The sequence below is a fragment of the Diospyros lotus genome, chromosome 10, assembly GCF_014633365.1.
Source record: "Diospyros lotus cultivar Yz01 chromosome 10, ASM1463336v1, whole genome shotgun sequence".
Lineage (NCBI taxonomy): Eukaryota > Viridiplantae > Streptophyta > Magnoliopsida > Ericales > Ebenaceae > Diospyros > Diospyros lotus.
This window is the reverse complement of record NC_068347.1, coordinates 27,107,222-27,117,515: the sequence shown is the minus strand read 5'-3', so window position 1 is coordinate 27,117,515 and position 10,294 is coordinate 27,107,222.

Here is a 10,294-nt window from a genome sequence, read left to right as displayed (position 1 = left end):
CAACAGGCAGGGGGGTGGCACAAACCCCCCGTAGGCAACCAACGAATAAAACCCACGAGATCCATTAATAAATTTAAATCTTAAACTAACCGTTTAAAAACTTCATAATTAATTAATGGCCGAAACAAACGAAGGAGGCCCAATAAATCGCCAACGACAGAAACGACGAGATAGGTAAGAAGAACTTGCCTTATCAGAGATATCCTTAGGCTCGTTGGGCCAAAAGCAGTAAAAGTTATACAAACTGCAATACCCAATTATTTGCCAAAATAAATAAATTGGACGCAAAACGAAATTCTGACCGTACAGAATATTAATTACTAGCTGCTCTACATACCTGGATAATTAAATCTGGAATTAAACGCAATTTAATCTGAATTTTTCAGCCCCAAAATCTCACAATTTACGTCGCGCACGCTGCTGAATTTTCTGTAAAAATTTGCTCACTGTTTGAGCAAAAGAAGTGCCCGAATTCGGCTTTAAAAGAGGCAAAAGGGGCGGCCCACAGCACGCCACGTGGCGCGCCCAGCAGCTGCGCATGGCTGCCACCGCCTTGCCCAAAACGACGCCGTTTTGGGCAAGGATTTTGGCTGAAAACCAGCCAAAATTTCTTCACAGCGCGCGCACCAGCGGGGCTCGAACCCGCGTCTCCCCGCTGGCAGTCTCGCGCGCGACCGCTCGCGCCCGCAAGCTTCACTTAACCTATATATAACTTATATTATATTTAAGGTGACTTTTTCCCTCTTCCGCGATTCACGCCAGCACCCCACAACTTCCATTAATCACACAATCACCCCCTATAATAATTACAGAAATGCCTGAACTTTCTAAAAATCACACAAATTAATTTATTTTAATTTTTTTCTCTTTCCAGAAATTCCCAAATAACAAAATTAATTATCTTAATTTCTTATTTCCATAAAATCATATAATTAAATTTTTATTTAATCCCAACAACTTATTTTAATAATTCTTTTAAATCCAATTATCCCAAAATTAATTTAATTTGGCATTTACGGGGCGTTACAAATCCTCCCCCCCCTTAAAAGAATTTCGTCCCCGAAATTCGTACCTGGCTAGGCAAACAACTGAGGATGAAGTCGCCTCATGTCCTCCTCTAGCTCCCAAGTAGCCTCCTCAGGGGTATGTCGCTGCCACTGGACCTTCACGTAGGGAATCGTACGGTTACGGAGCACTTTCTCTTTCTGATCCACAATGCTAGCAGGCAACTCGGTATATGACGCATCCTCTTGTACTATGAGCGGATGGTAATCGATAACATGCCCGGGATCTGCCACATACTTGCGAAGCATAGAAACATGAAAGACATCATGTACATGGGCTAACTGAGGGGGTAAAGCTAACCGGTATGCCAACGATCCGACTCGCTCCAATATCTCGAACGGTCCCACATAGCGAGGACTCAACTTGCCAGATACTCCGAAGCGTCGAACACCCCTCATCGGCATAACTCGAAGGAAAACATGATCACCCACATCAAACTCCAAATCTCGGCGTCGTCTATCAGCATAACTCTTCTGACGATCCTGAGCTGCCTTCATCCTAGCCCGAATCAACTGGATCTTTTCTGTCGTCTGCTCCACCAACTCCGGTCCAAGTAACGCTCGCTCCCCAGTCTCGGTCCAGCAAAGCGGTGATCTACATGGTCGCCCGTACAACGCCTCAAATGGTGCCATCCCAATACTGGCCTGGAAGCTATTATTGTAGGCAAACTCCACTAACGACAAATGATCATCCCAGCTTCCATAGAAATCCAATACACAGGCGCGGAGCATATCTTCCAAAGTCCGTATGGTCCGCTCCGACTGCCCGTCAGTCTGAGGATGGAAAGCTGTACTGAAAGTCAGCTGGGTCCCCATAGCACTCTGCAACGCCTCCCAAAATCGTGAGGTAAACCGAGGATCCCTGTCTGACACAATACTAGCTGGGACTCCGTGCAGCCTCACCACCTCATCAATGTATAGCTTGGCCAGTCGATGAATAGGATAGGTCTTCTTGACAGGTAAGAAGTGCGCTGATTTAGTCAACCGATCGATAATCACCCATATCGAATCATACCCCCGGCTGGATCGTGGCAATCCTGAGACAAAATCCATAGCTATGCGTTCCCACTTCCACTCCGGCACGGATAAAGGTCGTAACAATCCTGCAGGCCTCTGGTGCTCAGCCTTAACCTGCTGGCACACTAAACATCGCGATACAAATTCTGCTACGCTCCTCTTCATGCCGCTCCACCAATACTGACGTCGTAAGCCCTGGTACATCTTCGTCGCTCCAGGATGGATAGTATAGGGAGAACGATGAGCTTCCTCTAGGATCCTCTGCCTGATATCACTGTCCCTCGGCACACAGATCCGTCCACGAAACAATAGCAAACCATCGTCCCTCTGACTGTACCCCAATGACCCAAATCTCTCCATATCAGCCATAATCTCGCCAAGCTCCACATCCTGTCGCTGTCGATCGCGAATCTGACCCTCCAGATCCGAATGGATACTCATGGCAGCGCAATAAAGTGTAGGATTGTCTGGTGCCACAGAGATAGTAAGATCGCTCATCTGCTCCAGTAAGAACCACTCCTGCACCATCATAGCTGCAACTGATGCTCCACGACGACTCAACGCATCTGCAACTACATTGGCTTTACCTGGATGATAGAGGATCTCGCAATCATAATCTTTAAGCAGCTCTAACCAACGGCGTTGTCTCATATTGAGTTCCTTTTGCGAAAATAAATACTTGAGACTCTTGTGATCTGTATATATCTGGACTCTCTCACCATAAAGATAATGCCTCCAAATCTTCAAGGCAAACACGACAGCCGCCAACTCCAGATCATGTGTGGGATAATTCTCTTCGTGCCTCTTCAACTGTCTGGATGCATAAGCATTCACTCGGCCGTCCTGCATCAAAACACATCCCAACCCTGCATACGAGGCATCACTATATACAGTAAATAACTCACCACACCTGGGTATCGTCAGTACTGGCGCCGAAGTCAAACGCCGCTTTAACTCCTGGAATGATCTCTCGCAAGACTCATCCCAAATAAATCTGGTGCCCTTCCTTGTCAGCTTCGTCAGGGGAGATGCAAGCCGTGCAAAACCCTCTATGAATCGTCGATAATATCCGGCAAGGCCAAGAAAACTCCGAATCTCTGTCACTGTCATCGGTCTCGGCCAATCCATCACGGCTCTAGTCTTCTCTGGGTCTACTGAGATACCCTCTCCTGAGACCACGTGTCCCAAGAATACCACTCGGGTCTGCCAAAACTCACATTTCGAAAACTTGGCATATAACTGCTCCTCTCTGAGCTTCTGCAGAACCACGCACAGATGTGCCTCGTGTGTCTCAGGGCTCGGTGAGTAAATTAGGATGTCGTCAATGAAAACTATGACAAAAGAATCCAAATATTCCTTGAATACCCTATTCATCAGATCCATAAATACTGCAGGTGCATTGGTCAGCCCAAACGGCATGACCACAAATTCATAATGGCCGTAACGCGTGCGAAATGCGGTCTTTGCAATATCCTCATCTCTGACTCGCACCTGATGATAACCTGACCGCAAATCTATATTGGAAAACATCGATGCACCACGCAACTGATCCAGTAAATCATCCACACGGGGTAGGGGATACTTGTTCTTGATTGTTACCTGATTAAGCTGTCGGTAATCTATACAAAGTCGCATAGACCCGTCCTTCTTGCGCACAAATAATACTGGGGCCCCCCATGGCGATGTGCTCGGCCGAATAAAACCTTTCTCCAAAAGATCTTGCAATTGCACCTTGAGTTCTTTCAGTTCATTGGCAGCCATACGGTAAGGAGTCTTGGAAATAGGCTGCGTACCTGGCATCAGATCGACCGCAAAATCAATCTCTCGGTGCGGTGGTAGTCCCGGCAACTCATCTGGGAACACATCTGGAAAGTCTCGCACCACAGGATAGGCAGCCAACTCCTTCTTCTCCCCCGCTATCACGGTCACGAACGCAAAGTAGGCTTCACACCCACGTCGAATAAGTCTCTCGGCGTGCATAACCGATATCATCGGTGTAGTCACCACTGGTTTCACACCCCGGTATGTAACAACTGGTCTCCCCGGATGCTCAAATGAAATTACCTTCCGACGACAATCAACCCGAGCATAGTGCCGAGAGAGCCAATCCATACCCAACAGTAAGTCAAAATCCTGGATCGCCAAAACAACAAGATCCCCCACAAATACCTGGTCGTAAATCCCTATCTCGCAATCCCTGACCATCTCACTCCCCAACAACACCGTCCCTCCCGGTGTCGAAATAGATAAATCATATGGCAAGGGGTTACACGGGATTGGGATCTTATGCAACAAATGGGGTGCTATAAAAGAGTGGGTGGAACCTGTATCAAATAGGGCACGTGCGTCATGGCCATAGAGAGTAAGTATACCTTGCACTATATCACTGCTCTCAGCTGCCTCGGTCGCTGACACTGCAAATGCCTGTCCCTGCATCTGAACTCTCTCTGTAGGTCCTGGGCGCTGTGCTGCTGGAAGAGGTAATGGTGCTCCTGCACCCTGCGTCCTAGGTGCAGACTGTCTCTGAACTGGTCTGGGCCCCACACCTCCAGTCCGTGGCCCTCCACTCTGTGCTGGCTGGGTGCACCTGTTCGCTCGGTGGCCCCTCTGTCCACAGCGAAAACAAATAATCTCCTGCCCTGTGGCCGGTGTAGCTGGTGGGGCTGGTGGGGCTGGTGTAGTCGGTCTAGGCGCCTGTGGACAGTCTCTCTTCAAATGCCCCGGCTGACCACAGCGATAACATACATCTCGACGTACCTCCCGACACTGCCCCTGGTGTCTCTGCCCGCACTGCCGGCACTGTGGAAATCCCGAACTCTGGCTGCCTGCATCCCACTTCCTCTTCTTACCGCTGCTCCCTGCACCCTTCAAGACTAACTGCTCTGCTCGGGCCTCCAGTCGATCCCTCTCCACCGCGTGGGCTCGCTGAACAGCTGTAGGGAAGTCAGGGGCCTCAATACCAGCCATGGCATGACGGATCTCTGGTCGTAACCCCCTCTGAAACTTGCTAACTCGACGCGACTCAGGGGTCACTAACTCAGGAGCATAACGAGATAATGCCACGAACTCGGTCTCATACTGCGTAACTGTCTTACTGCCCTGTTGTAACTCAATGAACTCAAACACCTTCTGCTCTCTGATCCAAGCTGGTACATAGGTCTCATTGAACGCCTCGACGAACTGTGCCCATGACGGACCTCCATCGCCATATCTCTGTCTGGTGGTCTCCCACCACCGCTTGGCGTCACCTCGTAACAAGAAAGTCCCCAGCCGAACTCTGTGGGCCTCTGCACAGTCTATGGATCTCAAATGCTTCTCCACCGCTAGTAACCAATCCTCAGCCACCGTCGCATCAGCGCCTCCACTAAACTCTGGTGGTCGCAAGGCCATAAAATCTCTAAGCACTGTAGCACCTGAACCGTCCCCTGCTCCCGACGTACCTGAATGCGACGCCTGGGCCGTAGCGGTCCTATCATCATGTCTGCGCTCCTGTCGCAACTGAGATGCTGCCAGTACATCTACAGCTCGTAAAATACCCGCTAATGTCTCCTGCATATCTGGTGGTCCTGGCTGTCTCTGCTCTCCCGCACCTGTAGCCTGAACCTCCGGAGTAGGGACAAGGTGTCCTCTACCTCGTGCCGACGGTCTACCACGACCTCGCCCACGTCGTGCGTCCATGATACCTAGACAACCAAATTTAATTAGAACGCATTTCGAAATAACAGACACGTCCTAGCACTCTAACTCTACCTAACAGCCTTGGTGTACAGTTACTTGTCCCCCAAATTGACTTAATGACGCTCTGATACCAACATTGTAAGCACCCCCGCTCGGATATCCCAACCACCGGTCTATCCGAACGAGTGCGCTCACAGAAGGGAAGAGGAATAGACAAAAGACAAAAATGCCTTGGCATGCATAAATAAGAAATTTAACAGCGGAAGAAAAACGGTAAACATGCATGCCCACAAGCACCCCGCTGATACAGCGGTCATGGAGTATATAAAAATACATACAGACCCTGTGCCAACAATAGGAGGTACAAATGATAACCTGGCACAGTCAAAAATAAAAGACAGCGTCTCTAGCAAAACATCAGAGATGATGGGGGCAGCTAACTGTACACCTTACCAACGCGGCCGGCTGCTAAATGGAACGATCCTCGCCCTCGGCCTTTGCTTTACCCTTACCTGGAATGATGGAAAGCAAGGTGAGTCGCAAGACTCAGCAAGTTTATAAGAAATGAAAGGCTATAAATAAAAGAAGAGACCATCCCAAACACAGCCCCACAAGTACACACAAGTCATGAGACGCTACAACACAACGGTGCAGTATAGTGAAAGCACATACCGGTCCTTGGGGCCCACACAAGACACCTGGCACCCAAGTCCCATACCAACCTGCCGCTGCCCTGGAAGGCAACAATATCCTCAACAAACCTGTGCGCACTGTCCCGGGGCGGTACTCCCGTCACCCGTATCCACGTCGGTACTCCCGACAACCGAGCCATAGGCTCCCTCGGAACGGTACTCCCGTCCGAGAACTAAATACTATCAGTAGCCATGCAATGCACATAAAATGCAATGGCGTAGTGAGCATCAACGTGATACCAGGCGCCCATACATCCAAGCATCAGGCCATGCTCCGCCCATATAGTAAGCCACAAACGATGCATATGCCCGTGCTGGATGCATTATAATCAAGCTAAAATGCCCGTGACCAAGCATAACCAAATCATGTTAATCCCAACATGCAGCCCGTACCCATGTGCACATCAAGCCATGCAACGAGGATAAAATATAAGCAGGCATGCTATAATCACATAACGGCTAAGCAAGTTAGCAGTGCCTGGCACCGGTCAACGGTCAGTGGGTAGGAGAGACTCGCCGGCGGCCTAAGGTAGTCCGTACGACAGTCACTCCGTCACCGAACCATCGATCCTAGCCCCCACTGCACAACCGCTCCAGCCAGAAAATGACCAAAAATCCAATTAATACCCGAACCGCTAAGAACCTAGCCCCGGGTGAGTATGGCATCATTCCCAACAGGCAGGGGGGTGGCACAAACCCCCGTAGGCAACCAACGAATAAAACCCACGAGATCCATTTAATAAATTAAATCTTAAACTAACCGTTTAAAAACTTCATAATTAATTAATGGCCGAAACAAACGAAGGGAGGCCCAATAAATCGCCAACGACAGAAACGACGAGATAGGTAAGAAGAACTTGCCTTATCAGAGATATCCTTAGGCTCGTTGGGTCCAAAAGCAGTAAAAGTTATACAAACTGCAATATCCCAATTATTTGCCAAAATTAATAAAATTGGACGCAAAACGAAATTCTGACCGTACAGAATATTAATTACTAGCTGCTCTACATACCTGGATAATTAAATCTGGAATTAAACGCAATTTAATCTGAATTTTTCAGCCCCAAAATCTCACAATTTACGTCGCGCACGCTGCTGAATTTTCTGTAAAAATTTGCTCACTGTTTGAGCAAAAGAAGTGCCCGAATTCGGGCTTTAAAAGAGGCAAAAGGGGCGGCCCACAGCACGCCACGTGGCGCGCCCAGCAGCTGCGCATGGCTGCCACCGCCTTGCCCAAAACGACGCCGTTTTGGGCAAGGATTTTGGCTGAAAACCAGCCAAAATTTCTTCACAGCGCGCGCACCAGCGGGGCTCGAACCCGCGTCTCCCCGCTGGCAGTCTCGCGCGCGACCGCTCGCGCCCGCAAGCTTCACTTAACCTATATATAACTTATATTATATTTAAGGTGACTTTTTCCCTCTTCCGCGATTCACGCCAGCACCCCACAACTTCCATTAATCACACAATCACCCCTATAATAATTACAGAAATGCCTGAACTTTCTAAAAATCACACAAATTAATTTATTTTAATTTTTTTCTCTTTCCAGAAATTCCCAAATAACAAAATTAATTATCTTAATTTCTTATTTCCATAAAATCATATAATTAAATTTTTATTTAATCCCAACAACTTATTTTAATAATTCTTTTAAATCCAATTATCCCAAAATTAATTTAATTTGGCATTTACGGGGCGTTACAAATCCTCCCCCCCCTTAAAAGAATTTCGTCCCCGAAATTCGTACCTGGCTAGGCAAACAACTGAGGATGAAGTCGCCTCATGTCCTCCTCTAGCTCCCAAGTAGCCTCCTCAGGGGTATGTCGCTGCCACTGGACCTTCACGTAGGGAATCGTACGGTTACGGAGCACTTTCTCTTTCTGATCCACAATGCTAGCAGGCAACTCGGTATATGACGCATCCTCTTGTACTATGAGCGGATGGTAATCGATAACATGCCCGGGATCTGCCACATACTTGCGAAGCATAGAAACATGAAAGACATCATGTACATGGGCTAACTGAGGGGGTAAAGCTAACCGGTATGCCAACGATCCGACTCGCTCCAATATCTCGAACGGTCCCACATAGCGAGGACTCAACTTGCCAGATACTCCGAAGCGTCGAACACCCCTCATCGGCATAACTCGAAGGAAAACATGATCACCCACATCAAACTCCAAATCTCGGCGTCGTCTATCAGCATAACTCTTCTGACGATCCTGAGCTGCCTTCATCCTAGCCCGAATCAACTGGATCTTTTCTGTCGTCTGCTCCACCAACTCCGGTCCAAGTAACGCTCGCTCCCCAGTCTCGGTCCAGCAAAGCGGTGATCTACATGGTCGCCCGTACAACGCCTCAAATGGTGCCATCCCAATACTGGCCTGGAAGCTATTATTGTAGGCAAACTCCACTAACGACAAATGATCATCCCAGCTTCCATAGAAATCCAATACACAGGCGCGGAGCATATCTTCCAAAGTCCGTATGGTCCGCTCCGACTGCCCGTCAGTCTGAGGATGGAAAGCTGTACTGAAAGTCAGCTGGGTCCCCATAGCACTCTGCAACGCCTCCCAAAATCGTGAGGTAAACCGAGGATCCCTGTCTGACACAATACTAGCTGGGACTCCGTGCAGCCTCACCACCTCATCAATGTATAGCTTGGCCAGTCGATGAATAGGATAGGTCTTCTTGACAGGTAAGAAGTGCGCTGATTTAGTCAACCGATCGATAATCACCCATATCGAATCATACCCCCGGCTGGATCGTGGCAATCCTGAGACAAAATCCATAGCTATGCGTTCCCACTTCCACTCCGGCACGGATAAAGGTCGTAACAATCCTGCAGGCCTCTGGTGCTCAGCCTTAACCTGCTGGCACACTAAACATCGCGATACAAATTCTGCTACGCTCCTCTTCATGCCGCTCCACCAATACTGACGTCGTAAGCCCTGGTACATCTTCGTCGCTCCAGGATGGATAGTATAGGGAGAACGATGAGCTTCCTCTAGGATCCTCTGCCTGATATCACTGTCCCTCGGCACACAGATCCGTCCACGAAACAATAGCAAACCATCGTCCCTCTGACTGTACCCCAATGACCCAAATCTCTCCATATCAGCCATAATCTCGCCAAGCTCCACATCCTGTCGCTGTCGATCGCGAATCTGACCCTCCAGATCCGAATGGATACTCATGGCAGCGCAATAAAGTGTAGGATTGTCTGGTGCCACAGAGATAGTAAGATCGCTCATCTGCTCCAGTAAGAACCACTCCTGCACCATCATAGCTGCAACTGATGCTCCACGACGACTCAACGCATCTGCAACTACATTGGCTTTACCTGGATGATAGAGGATCTCGCAATCATAATCTTTAAGCAGCTCTAACCAACGGCGTTGTCTCATATTGAGTTCCTTTTGCGAAAATAAATACTTGAGACTCTTGTGATCTGTATATATCTGGACTCTCTCACCATAAAGATAATGCCTCCAAATCTTCAAGGCAAACACGACAGCCGCCAACTCCAGATCATGTGTGGGATAATTCTCTTCGTGCCTCTTCAACTGTCTGGATGCATAAGCATTCACTCGGCCGTCCTGCATCAAAACACATCCCAACCCTGCATACGAGGCATCACTATATACAGTAAATAACTCACCACACCTGGGTATCGTCAGTACTGGCGCCGAAGTCAAACGCCGCTTTAACTCCTGGAATGATCTCTCGCAAGACTCATCCCAAATAAATCTGGTGCCCTTCCTTGTCAGCTTCGTCAGGGGAGATGCAAGCCGTGCAAAACCCTCTATGAATCGTCGATAATATCCGGCAAGGCCAAGAAAA